Genomic DNA, 13,608 nt, shown 5'->3' on the forward strand with positions numbered 1-13,608 from the left:
CCCGATTCTCTCATTTCTCCTCTCTGGTTTCAATGCCTACAGTGACACACAGTGGTGACGGCTTCTGCTGTGCCAGAGCCCTGCCTGGGCCTGGGGGACACTGGAGATGGTGGCAGTGGTGACCACCAGGCTCCCCTTGCAGGAGCATCTCCTGCCTGATGAGCTTTGGGCTCCAGGCTGCTCCTCACATGGCCAGAGAAGGAAGCTTTGGAGCTTTTCACTCTTCCACCCAATCTGCTGCCCATTTCCCACAGAGCTGTTTCCCAATTAGCAGAGAACCGCAGGTTCCCTAAGCTGATTTGTGCCACAAATGCCGCATCAAATCCTCTTTAGTTTCTGTGACAATGCAATATTTTTTTTGTCCTCATATAAGCAACCAGGAAATAAATGTTGGCTTTTGGCTGTCGTGTTTCCCCTGTTCCTTCCACTCCAGGAGAGCCCATCAGGCAGAGGTGGCTCTGCTGCTCCTCAGGAGAACATTTTCCATCGTCCCTGGATATGTTCATTTTCCATTGCCAGGTGTTTGCAGGGGGGGGATATCCCGGTTTTCCTCAGGATTATTCCGTTCTGCCACTCCATTGCTTCGTTCCCAAAGGCTTTTTTCTCACCTTCTTGGAGAAGGAAAATGATCAGATCAGGAGAAGTCTTGGGCTGTGTTCCCGCTTGAGCTGGGGATGGAATCCCAGAATCCCGGACTGCTTGGGCTCGGGAGGGACCTTAAAGCCCATCCTGTTCCATCCCATGGGCAGGGACACCTTCCATCATCCCGGGCTGCTCCAAGCCCCGTCCAGCCTGGCCTTGGACACTGCCAGCTTCAGACAACCCCTATTTCCAAATCCCAGCTCTCCCAGCTATTAAAAAGATAAAGAAAATACTGATACATCCTAGAAAGGTCTGGAAGTAAGGGGCAAGCTGCAAAAAAATGCCTTGAAAATGGGTGGAAACCGCAGGAATCCTGCATTTCTCAGGGCTCATCCCTCCGAGCAGCCGCGGTACCTGCGCTGTGCCCGGGCAGGCGGCTCCCGGAGCGGAGCAGAGGTGCCGGATCTCCCCCGGCCGGAAAACGCTCCTCGCTGGCAGCCACCGCACCCGCGCGGCTCAAGGTCAAGCTGCTGGCAGCTCCGTCCCTCCGGAGCCGAGCCAGAGGGGCACAGAACCCTCTACGAGCACCCAAATCCCTTCTCCCCGCACTCCCCGCGCCCTCTGCCCCGGCGGTGCTCGCAGCCTCGGGGACGCGGTGGTCCCGGGGGGGACGGGGCGGCCGCGGGCGGGCAGCGATGCTGGGCTGCTCTGACATTTCCGCCCGCGAGTGCCCAGCCAATTGGCGGGGCTGGAGCAGCCACACATGAAATATGATGATTTTCAGGAGGAGGAGGAGGAGGAGGAGGAGGAGGAGGAGGAGAGGGCGGGAGAGCCGCTGGCTCGCATGCCGGGGGCTGCGCACAGCACCGGCCGGAGGCGAGCGCGGCCGGCGGAGCCGCAGCACCCCGGGCATGGCCCCGCGCACTGACCAGGAGGATGCCACCGCCACCCAGGTGGGCCGGGCACGCTGGCACCACGACCGGGGGACGCTGCCCTGGGGCCTGGGGACGCGCAGCTTTGGGGGGATTGTCCCCCCACTCCCCAGACCTGGTGGCTCGGCGCTGTCCCCGGCGAGCTGTGCCACACGCGGGGCCACCGGCGCTGCTTCGCGGAGGGCTGAGCTTTTTTTTTTATTGGCGGGGGAGGGGGGGGTTTGGTCGGGTTCACCAAAAACCCGAAATGCCAGCCCTGGAAGGACGCGGTGCTGCTGTGCCAGAGCTGCTCGGTTCAAACTTCGCAGCCTGGTCCTCAGTTTGATGGGAAGCACTTGACAGAGCTGCTCTGTGCATGGCGTTAACCCTCTCCCAGCCCCGGCCGGGCTGGAAACTGTTAATCCTGAAAAATTCACTCGCAACAAATTTAACCCCGATAAGGAACCACGGCAGAACTCCGGGAATGGCATCCAGCAGCTGCTCCTTTTTATAATGACTTTGCATTTATCCCAGAGCCGGCTGGCGAGTTCGCACTTTATTATTATTATTATTATTTCCCCAGAGGGGAGGGGGTCCGATTAAAAATAATAATCATACAATAATATCCCCGAGGCAATCCTGGCAGGGCAAACCACACCTCCCCGTGCTCCGGCTGTGCCACCGCTGCCGCTTTATTAATTTCCCTGCGCCGTGAGTGACAGTCCTCCAGAAGTGATAATTGGTGCGCTGTGTCTTTAAAAGGTTAAAACCCTTTTCAAAAAGGCCTCGACTCATAGTGGGAAAAGACAAGAGAGGCTTTGGCTGGCTTTGGATCCAGAAAACAGCTGCTGATTAGAGTCTGCGTCTTCGGGCTGAATTTATTACATATTTTTCAGCAGCAGGGATTCTAGGAGGAAGCTTCCGTTTGGGTTTCTTGATCGTGGTTTATTTTTATTCAGAGGAATAACAGAGGAAGGATTTGTTCCGGCTGGAGCATGCTCACAACCTGCAAGACCTCCCATTATTAAACTGCCTACTTTGGGCTTTAATATCCATGTGGTATTTTTTTTGATTTTTATTAGCGTTATTATTATTTGGCAGCGTGCATCTCTCTATATTCTTTTTTTTTTTTTTTTAATTTTTTTTATAATTTATTCGGAGAGGAAGCTGATCTCGCAATGAGCTTTCTCCTTCCTTACTTGAAACAGGTGCTAATGAAAGAATGCAAATAGCACCGGCTGAGCCGAACATTTCATAAAGAAGGGAACAGCCACCGACCCCAAACGCTCCGGGATCTGCCCGCTGGCCCCCGGCAAAGGTAGGCACAGGGGCTTTTGTCGCTGTTTTTTTGCTGTTGTTCTCTGCGTGGATCTTTGCGATATTTTGTCGCCCTTCCTTCCTTCCTTCCCTCCCTCCCTCCCTTCCTCCCTCGCTGGCTGCGGGTGCCCAGCCGGCCGGCCAGATTCCATTTTGCCTCCCCGAAGGTGTCAGCGTGGCGTCCCCAGCCCGTGTCCCCGCGTCCCCGCCGGGGGTGGCCGAGGCCACCGCGCTGGGCGAGCGCCCCGAGCCCGGCGCTGTCACCGAGCCCAGCCCGGAGCCGCGGCCCCGCCACGCTCGCAGCTACTTTGCCGCTTAATTAGCCCTGGCTGTCGCATGAATTTATCGTCGCTTGACAGCAACTTCATTTTCTCCCACCGTGCGGGGAGGAGGAGGAGGAGGAGGAGGAGGTGGAGGAGGAGGAGGATGAATTGGCGCTGGCTGGTGGGAGGCAGCGCTGGGGGCGGTGGGAGGCGATCGCGGGGTGTGACAGGGACGTGCCAGCCGGCCAGGGGCGTGCGGAGGGACACGGGCTTGGGGACGTGTTGCTCCGGGGGGGAGCCGCGTCCTCCCGGGGCCCCGCCGGCAGCCGGAGCCCGGGGCCTGCGCCGCTTCCATCGCTTCCCTCCCCGCTGCCTGCGGCTGCTCCCTGATGCTACAGCCTGGATGGAAATATTCAAATTGAAAAATAAAATAAGGTTCCAAGGTTCATCCCAGCGGCGAGGTCCCTGCTGGTGGCTGGGTGACAAAGCCCCGGGGTTGGGGGTTTTTTGCCTCCTCCTGCTTGGTTTTATTTGGCTGTAGCATTCGGGGATCATCCTGCGCGGTTTGTCCTTTGGGAAGCCCGAGTTTTCCCCGGTGGTGGAGGCAGGTGGAGGCATCCGCAGCCCCTTGTGGTACCTGCCCGCGGCTCTGGCCGCGTTTTGTGCCGTGTTCCCAAGCCCGGGCTTGCAGCAGGGACTGCAGTGGCCTCTCCAAGGGCCAAATCCAGCCCTCCTCGGGATGATCCAGCTCCTCTGGCTGTGGGAGCCTCTGAGAGCAGGGATTTGCCCTTTGTCTGGAAGTTTGTGTTGATATTTCGGCGCGTTCAAGTGTTACATATTTCTGTTCGGGCTGTGCACGCAGGATATTTGTGGGGGTTTTGCCTGAGCGTTCAGGAAAGGATCTGCGAGAAAAGTTTCCCCCGATGAGTTGTGCGAGCTGAGGGTGGGCAGCACGTGAAAGAAAATATTTGTTTTATATAAACAGCCCCTTGAGGCTTCCTCGAGAGAGAACTTGGGAAAGTCTGACCTGACAGAGGAAAAGTAACCAAAACTCAGTGTGCATCTGGTCTGTCCATCCCCCCCGTTCCAAAAGCTGATGATTTTTAATTAAGAATTTGGTATGGGGTGTGTGTGCAGGAGAATGGGATTGAAATGTGTTCTGGAGCCAGCAGGATGGGAATATTCCTCTGCTCCTGGTTTGGGTCGGCTGAGGGGCCGGCAGCACCTCGTGTCCCTTGCCCTGCTGCTCTAAAAGACAAACCCAGGTGCTGATGGCTGCTGGAAACTCCCAGCCTCGGGCTTTGGGATGGGAGAACATGGATTTTTCCCAAAGCCTCGTGCTCCGTGTGCTGAGACAGCCGCTGCTCCTGCAGGATTCATTTCTTGCCATGCCAGCAACGGCGTTTGCCCAATGCTACTTCTTAAAAATTTTTGTTTCTGGAACTTGCAAAGCCCCTGAGCTGTAACAGAACTTGGGGGGGGGGGGGGGGTCTGGCTTTATTCCCTCCTCCCCCGGCTCAGCCGGAGCACTGCGATCTGTCTGAGCTCGGATCTGCTCCTCTCCATGCCCAGCACTCGCTCTGCTCAGGGAAACATTCGGGATGAGAAACCTGCCAAGAAAACTCCAGGGGGTGGTGGCTGAGGGGGGAGAGGACGGGAAGGTGTTTCTCCTATGGAGGGTGGTGTTTTCCTATAGAAGTTGGCGTTTTCCCTACGGAAGGTGATGTTTTAACTGTGGAGATGTTTCCCCAATGGAAGGAGGTGCTCCTCCTGTGGAAGGTGCTGTTTCTCCTATGGAAGGTGGTGTTTTCCCTATAGAATTTGATATTTTTCCACAATGGAAGTTGGTGTTTTCCCTATGGAGGTTGGTGTTTCTCCCATGGAAATGTTTCCCCTATGGAAGGAGGTGTTTTCCCTATGGAAGGTGGTGTTTCCCCTATGGAAGGAGGTGTTTTCCCTATGGAAGGAGGTGTTCCTCCTGTGGAAGGAGGTGTTTCTCCTATGGAAGGTGGTGTTTCCCCTATGGAAGGAGGTGTTTCTCCTATGGAAGGAGGTGTTTTCCCTATGGAAGGAGGTGTTTCTCCTATGGAAGGAGATGTTTTCCCTATGGAAGGAGGTGTTTCCCCTATGGAAGGTGGTGTTTCTCCTATTAAAGTGTCTCCTGTGTATGGTTTTGCCTTCTGTGCTGCCCGTGGGGCCGCAAACCTCCTTGTGCACAACCCAAACCCTCATCCAGCGATTTGGGCAGGACACAGTGGGGTTTTGTCCCAGGGTGCTTCTCAGCAGAGGTGGCGGCACCTGGGCCCTGCCAGGGGCGGCTTTGAGGTCTCTGTAAAACCCTGGGGACCGGTGGGAGTCGATGGCCCTGCATCCCCATGGTTTTTATCATTTCAACCCCCTGAGAAAGGGAAATAAATCTGGTTTTTGTCCCAGGGACTGCAGCCCAGCTCATCTGGCACTGGAAAGGATTCTGGTCATTATTTTCCTCGGAACAGTCGTAAAACTCCTGTAAACGCACACAACACGCAAGGCCGGGCCTTCCAAACGCTTCTCCAGCATCTTGGCTCCTTCCTGGGAATGGCTGTGGCTGTTCCATGGGAATGGGGAGATTTGCTGGGAATTCAGAGAGCTGCTGATGGGCCAGGAAGTTTTATGGAGCCCTGGAGGAGCCGGGCTCAGAGCGCTGAAAGGCCTCCTCCTTGTCCTCCTCCTCACGTGGAATCCACTTTAATTCTGGATTCGCACTTGGATAAAATTCCCAGGATTTTCTCTCTGCTCAGTGCGTGGAGCTGGTGAGGGAGGGATGGGTGCCAGGAGAACGGGAACTCACCGTTGACCTAAACCCCTCATTTTTCATAGGGGCAGCTGTGGGGGAATCGCCTGCCTGGTGCTGGTGGGAGCACAGAGAGCTCGGGGTTTGTTTGGGGTTAAAAACCTCGCTTTTCTCCGTGCCCGGCTCGGTCTCTGCAGCTGGCTCAGGGCTCAGTTCGTGCACATGGCTAATGTGGGGAGCACGGCAAGAGCGAGTCCAGCTCCCTGATGGATTCCCTGCTTAAAGGTGCCTGGTGAGACCTGAAGAGGATCTTCCAAAATACCTTACAGGGCTGGAGGTTGCTACCCATATTTAAGCTTATTTACCCATATTCCTGACCCATTTTTAACCATATTTACCCATTTTTACCCATATTCACCCATTTTTACCCATATTCCTGACCCATATTTACCCATTTTTACCCATATTCCTGACCCATATTTACCCATTTTTACCCATATTCCCGACCCATTTTTACCCATTTTTAACCATATTCCCGACCCATTTTTACCCATTTTTAACTATATTCCTAACCCATTTTTACCCATTTTTACCCATATTCCTAACCCATTTTTACCCATATTTACCCATATTTTGAACCCATTTTTACCCATATTCCCAACCCATATTTACCCATTTTTACCCATATTCCTGACCCATATTTACCCATTTTTTACCATATTCCTGACCCATTTTTAACCATATTCTTATTTACCTATATTCTTGACCCATTTTTACCCATTTTTACTCATATTCCTGACTCATATTTACCCATTTTCACTCATATTCCTGACCCATATTTACCCATTTTTACCCATATTCCTATTTATCCATGTTTTGGACACATTTTTACCCATTTTTACCCATATTTTGGACACACTTTTACCCATATTCCTGACCCATTTTTACCCATATTCTTATTTACCCGTATTTTGAACCCATTTTTACCCATATTCCCGACCCATATTTACCCATTTTTACCCATATTTACCCATATTTTGAACCCATGTTTACCCATATTCCCGACCCATTTTTACCCATGTTTACCCATATTCCTGACCCGTATTTACCCATTTTTACCCATATTTTGGACATATTTTTACCCATTTTTACCCAATATTTACCCATATTTTGAACCCATATTTACCCATATTCCTGACCCATTTTTACCCATATTTACTCATATTCCCGACCCATTTTTACCCATTTTTACCCATATTCCCAACCCATATTTACCCATATTTACCCATATTCCTGACCCATTTTTACCCATATTCCCAACCCATATTTACCCATTTTTACCCATGTTCCTGACCCATATTTACCCATATTTACCCATATTCCTGACCCATTTTTACCCATATTCCTGACCCATTTTTACCCATTTTTACCCATATTCCCAACCCATATTTACCCATATTTACCCATATTCCTGACCCATTTTTACCCATATTTTGGACACATTTTTACGCATATTTACCCCTATTTACCCATATTCCCAACCCCTATTTACCCATATTCCCGACCCATTTTTACCCATTTTTACCCATATTCCTGACCCGTATTCACCCATTTTCAGTGCCACTCCTGACCTTCCTGTGGCAGGCCTGTCACGATTCACAGGCTGCATCTCTCCCTTCAGTTCTTTAAAAAGCTCCCAAACTTCTTCATGGCTGGAATGGCAACGTCGCAGCCCCAGCAGTCAGGGATTTGCTCTCGGTGCTGGGGGGGGGGGGACCAGAATGGCCTTTTTTGTTCCTTTTTAACCTTTCTGCGCCTTCACTTTTCCTCCTGTGTGGGAAACGGGGAGGAGGGAGGGAGGGGGAGCTCCTGACCTGGCTCTCAGTGGGAGTCCCTGGCAGACTGAAAATATAAATAATAAGTTTTGACTCTAAACCCCAACTGCAGACAGCAGCACTCGCTGGGGTTTTTGGGGTTGTTTTCTTTAATTTTAGGTCATTATTTGCTGGGCAGACCGTAGGGAAAATGCCGTGGGGGAATTTTGCTGTGGAGCCCAATGGGGTTTGTGGCACTCGGAGAAGCCCCAGGGCTGTGGGTGCTCAGGGGGATTGGGGCTATTTCAGGGGGATGTCACACCTGGCAGTGAATAACGGGATCCTTTAAGCGGCCTGGGAAAGTCTGGGCTCTCAGAGGGCTCTGGGATGCTGCTGGCATCCCCACGGAGCACAGGGAGCCCAGGAATTGCCCCTGAGATGCTTCCCGGGAGCTGATCCCAGCCTGGATGTGCTGCTGTGTCCCACGACGCCCTGACCCCACTCCCTGCAGCTGGGAGAGGAGGATCCCACAGGAGGATTCCACAGGAGGATCCCACAGGAGGATCCCATGGGATTCAAGCCCTTCCAGCCCTGAAGCAGTTCAGATTTTCAGTGCAGCAGAATCTCTTCCTTTCTTCTCCTCTGTGCCACTCTGGCAGCTCCTGTGGGACCTTGGGAAGGAGCTGGGACAATAAAATCCGGGGGGAGAAGCCCGTGGATGGCTGGATCATCTCCTGCCTCCCTGGGGGAAGGGTCCAGGGCAGCTGCTGACTCAGGGATGGGATTTGGGCTCAAGCAGTGAGCAAATCCTGACCTAACCAGGGATGCTCTGGGATCAGCGAGCCCAGAATTGATCCCTGAGTCAAGGAGGGATGAGAAAAGCTCGTGGTGATGTCAGGGATGAGCTCAGAGGCTTTGGAGAAGCACCTCGGATCCAAACAAAACTTCCCTGCTGCTTTTTTAACTGCCTCGAGAGCTTAAGCATCTTTTACATATTATATTATTTTATTATATTATTAAATATTATTTAAAACGCTGTCTTATTTTACAATCCCAGTGAGTACTCCTGGAGGGATTTGTTCCTGGTGCATGGATTGGAAAACAAAAGGTCCAGGATGTTTGAAATAACCAAAAATGGATTTTAAATGGAATTTTATGTGCAAAAGAGTCCCTGGGAAGGGCTCAGCTGCACCATCCCCATCCCCATCCCCATCCCTGGAACCCCCATCCATCCCGCCGTGTTCCAAAGGCATTTCCAGTCCTCCCCCGCCAATTCCCCTTCGTGTTTTAATCCACGAAGATAAATTCCCCCTCATCCCTCATCTCTCCCATCCTTTCCCTGACTCCGTGTCCCTTTTCAGCGTCCCTACACTTGCAGGGATGTTCATTTTCACCTCCCTTTTGGTGGCTTGGGCTCATATTTTGAATTTCTTTTTTTTGTTTCCTGTACTTCTGGCATCAGAGGGAATTTCATGGGAGAGTGCAAATCGCTGGGACAAACAACTTGTTTTGGTTTTAAGGCCTGTTCCAAAGCAGTTTGGTCAGATTTTTCCTGAAAAAACCCCCCCCAAAACAAACCAACTCCTTGCTGCAGAGAATTTAGGGCAAGAAAGGAATTCTCCTGTGCAGCAGGAATGTCCCTCCCCCAAAAAAACGGTGATATTTGATTGATTACAACTTGGATTAATTAATTGGAGAGGAATTCTGTGCAGCAAAATAAAAATAAATCTGGCAAGTGAAAGGAAGGGAAGGGAAATATTTTGGGGTCAGACAAAGGTTCTGAGGTGTTGGGGGACCAGGAGAGCAAGAAATGCAGATTTAAATAAACAAATTAGGTAATTATAGAAGATCTTGCTGTTGTAGGCACATTAATTGGGGTTTTTGGGGTGTTGAGCCTGTTTTGGCTGACAGTGAGAGCAAAAGGTGCCTCTGAGCTGGGGCAGAAGTGACATGATTTAACTCCTAATTACGCTGGCTTCATCAGTGGGATTTAATTTTGCTTTGGGGACTCAGGGGCACCTGGAAGCAAAAGCCTTGGTGGAGGTTTTGTTCCTAAATGGCAGAAGAGGGGAATTATTTGGGTGCCTCCATCCCTGAAGGGAGTGCAGGGACCCAGAGCCCGGGGCAGGGGGTGTTTGAGGCAGCTGAGGGGAGGAAACCCCCGGGGCCGGGTTCTGGTTCTGTCTTTGGGGTAAAAATGTCATCCCTTGGCTTTAATTCCTGCTCAGCACCTCAGAGTGCCAGTTCTGCGGGGTTTGTGTGGGGTTTGTGCGGGGTTTGTGCGCGGTTTGTGCGGGATTTGTGTGGGGTTTGTGCGGGGTTTGTGTGGGGTTTGTGTGGGGTTTGTGCGGGGTTTGTGCGGGGTTCGTGCGGGGTTTGTGTGGGGTTTGTGTGGGGTTTGTGTGGGGTTTGTGCGGGGTTTGTGTGGGGTTTGTGCGGGGTTTGTGCGGGGTTTGTGTGGGGTTTGTGTGGGGTTTGTGCGGGGTTTGTGCGGGGTTTGTGCGGGGTTTGTGTGGGGTTTGTGTGGGGTTTGTGTGGGGTTTGACCCAGGGCTGAAATTCCCAGTTCCGTGGGGTTTGTGCGGGGTTTGTGTGGGGTTTGTGTGGGGTTTGACCCAGGGCTGAAATTCCCAGTTCTGTGGGGTCTGTGTGGGGTCTGTGTGGGGTTTGTGCGGGGCCAGAGCAGCAAGTGCCGGTTCTGTGGGGTTTGTGCGGGGTTTGTGTGGAGTTTGTGTGGGGTTTGTGTGGGGTTTGTGTGGGGTTTGTGCGGGGTTTGTGTGGGACCAAGGCTGGAAATGCCGGTTCTGTGGGGTTTGTGCGGGGTTTGTGCGGGGTTTGTGTGGGGTTTGTGTGGGGTTTGTGCGGGGTTTGTGCGGGGTTTGTGTGGGGTTTGTGCGGGGTTTGTGCGGGGTTTGTGCGGGGTTTGTGCGGGGTTTGTGTGGGGTTTGACCCAGGGCTGAAATTCCCAGTTCTGTGGGGTCTGTGTGGGGTCTGTGTGGGGTTTGTGCGGGGCCAGAGCAGCAAGTGCCGGTTCTGTGGGGTTTGTGCGGGGTTTGTGTGGGGTTTGTGTGGGGTTTGTGTGGGGTTTGTGCGGGGTTTGTGTGGGACCAAGGCTGGAAATGCCGGTTCTGTGGGGTTTGTGCGGGGTTTGTGCGGGGTTTGTGTGGGGTTTGTGTGGGGTTTGTGCGGGGTTTGTGCGGGGTTTGTGTGGGGTTTGTGCGGGGTTTGTGTGGGGTTTGTGCGGGGTTTGTGTGGGACCAAGGCTGGAAATGCCGGTTCTGTGGGGTTTGTGCGGGGTTTGTGCGGGGTTTGTGCGGGGTTTGTGTGGGGTTTGTGTGGGGTTTGTGCGGGGTTTGACCCAGGGCTGAAATTCCCAGTTCTGTGGGGTCTGTGTGGGGTCTGTGTGGGGTTTGTGCGGGGTTTGTGTGGGGTTTGTGCGGGGTTTGTGCGGGGTTTGTGTGGGGTTTGTGCGGGGTTTGTGCGGGGTTTGTGCGGGGTTTGTGTGGGGTTTGTGTGGGGTTTGTGTGGGGTTTGTGCGGGGTTTGTGCGGGGTTTGTGTGGGGTTTGTGCGGGGTTTGTGTGGGGTTTGTGTGGGGTTTGACCCAGGGCTGAAATTCCCAGTTCCGTGGGGTTTGTGCGGGGTTTGTGTGGGGTTTGTGTGGGGTTTGACCCAGGGCTGAAATTCCCAGTTCTGTGGGGTTTGTGTGGGGTTTGTGTGGGGTTTGTGTGGGCCCAGGGCTGCAAATACCACTTGTGTGGGGTTTGTGTGGGACCAAGGCTGGAAATGCCAGTTCTGTGGGGTTTGTGTGGGGTTTGTGTGGGGTCAGAGCAGCAAGTGCCAGTTCTGTGGGGTTTGTGTGGGGCCAGAGCAGCAAGTGCCGGTTCTGTGGGGTTTGTGTGGGGCCAGAGCAGCAAGTGCCAGTTCTGTGGGGTTTGTGTGGGGTCAGAGCAGCAAGTGCCAGTTCTGTGGGGTTTGTGTGGGGTCAGAGCAGCAAGTGCCGGTTCTGTGGGGTTTGTGTGGGGTTTGTGTGGGACCAAGGCTGGAAATGCCAGTTCTGTGGGGTTTGTGTGGGGTTTGTGTGGGGTCAGAGCAGCAAGTGCCAGTTGCATGGGGTTTGTGTGGGACTAGAGCAGGAAATGCCACTTCTGTGGGGTTTGTGGAGGACAAGATCAGGAATTGCCACTTGTGTGGGGTTTGTGTGGGGTTTGTGTGGGCCCAGAAATGCAAATGCCAGTTCTGTGGGGTTTGTGTAGGATTTGTGTGGGCCAAGGGCTGCAAGTGCCAGTTCTGTGAGGCTTCTGAGGGACAAGATCAGGAAGTGCCACTTGTGTGGGGTTTGTGTGGGGTTTGTGCAGCCCCAGAGCTGAAATTCCCGGTTCTGTGGGGTTTGTGTGGGACCAGAGCAGCAAATGCCACTTGTGTGAGGTCCAGTGCTGATGTGGGGCTACAGGAACAGCTCTTTTCCCTCTTGTTGTAATTCCATGCTCCAATTCCAGCATCCCAAGGATGGAGGATATAAACAGCAAGGCCTTAGGATGATGGGAATAACACCAGAACGCAAAGGAGTCCTGGAAAACTCTCCTGGGGAGCCACCAGGAAGGTGACAGAATTCCCAGAATGGCTAATCCAGCTGGAATTCGGCCTATCCATGGATGCTGGAATGCAACAAGTCGGGATAAAGCTGCGCAGAAGCTCTGGGAATGGCAGGCCTGCACCTGGCAGGGCCGATATTCCTTTTGCCACTGGAATTTTGGGATGCAGCGTTGCCCCTCCTGGGTCCATCCTGGGCTGAGCACTTCCCAGTGCGATCTCCTGGTGGGCTGTTATCCCTTGGGATGATTTTCCAAACCTTAGGATAATATTTTGATCGGAAGGAATCCAAGGAAGCTGCAATTAGCCTGTATCCATCATTATCCCGGGCTTTATTTTGGGATCTGAGTGCATTTTAGAGGCCTGAACCCATCCCTGAGCAGCCTGTTCTGAACGAAATCAAAAATTCCAAGGGAAATTTTCCCCGCTCCAGGTTCCTGTTGCTCCTGTTGCTATTTCTGCCTGCGTTTATCCATTTTTTTCCCACATCCATTTGGATTTTCCACTGGAGGAGCTGCTCAGGCCCTCGTGCTGTCTGCAGGAGCCCAGTCCCGGCTCAAAACAGCATTTCAGCATAAAAACAGCACCAAAAAACCGCATAAAAATCCTCATTACGGACCAACTTTCCCGGCTGAAAATCCCTAAAATGAACTCGGCAGTCGGGAGCAAAGGTGGAGGAGAGGGGAGAGGATGCGAATATCCCAGAAAGTTGGAAGTGAAGCATTCCAGAGTGGGAATAAGAGCTGGAGGTTGAATGTGTAATCACAGCCTCCCTTTGTCTGCGGGCTGTTTATCAGCCAAGCTGCAATCTCGTGGCAATAAATGGATATTTAAGATAAGATAATCGTGTAATTAAAGACTTCTGCCACGCGGCCAGATGCTCGCCTTTATCTTTGTGTAAATGAGAGCAGAGGGGGCTCTGCCTGCGCTCGAGAGCCCAAAAAAAGGGGGGAAAAAAAAGGTTCTTTGTCCCAATTTGCATCCGTTTGCTGCAGGGTGGGAGGGAGGGAGGGATGGGAGCATCCCTTCCCCAGGGAAACTGGGAATTGTGGTGGTGGAAGGGCTAAAGGGAATGAAATGTGGTGATAAAACGTGTTGCCCTCAGTTTCCCTGGTTTTTTCCAGTGTTTTGGGATGAGAATTCAGGGAGGGAGGGATGGGATTGTCCTTTCCCCAGGAAAACTGGAAATTAGCTCTAAGGAGCTAAAGGGAATAAAATGTGGTGATAAAAGGTGTTGCCTCAAGCGGGAGAGTTTCCCCGATTTTCCAGTGTTTTGGGATGGAAACTCAAGGAGGGAGGGATAGGAGTTCAGCGAGGGAGGGATGGGGCCATCCCTTCCCCAGGGAAGCTGGGAATTT

At 52.7% G+C, this 13,608-nt stretch overlaps 1 protein-coding gene across 7 annotated transcripts in view; it reads left to right on the top strand.

Moving 5' to 3' along the window:
- The first annotated feature begins 1,412 nt into the window (after positions 1 to 1,412).
- Positions 1,413 to 13,608, top strand: part of HIVEP3 (HIVEP zinc finger 3) — a 257,516-nt gene continuing 245,320 nt past the window's right edge. For 5 of the 7 annotated variants that reach the window (XM_032132043.1, XM_032132045.1, XM_032132049.1 and 2 more), the window contains exon 1: positions 2,262 to 2,811. The gene's annotated coding sequence lies outside the window, so the exon portion shown is untranslated. Of the gene's footprint in view, positions 1,536 to 2,261; positions 2,812 to 13,608 lie in introns of those variants that run through there. The other 2 variants (XM_032132044.1, XM_032132050.1) reach the window with 2 other exon arrangements.

This window comes from Corvus moneduloides, chromosome 23 (genome assembly GCF_009650955.1).
Source record: "Corvus moneduloides isolate bCorMon1 chromosome 23, bCorMon1.pri, whole genome shotgun sequence".
Lineage (NCBI taxonomy): Eukaryota > Metazoa > Chordata > Aves > Passeriformes > Corvidae > Corvus > Corvus moneduloides.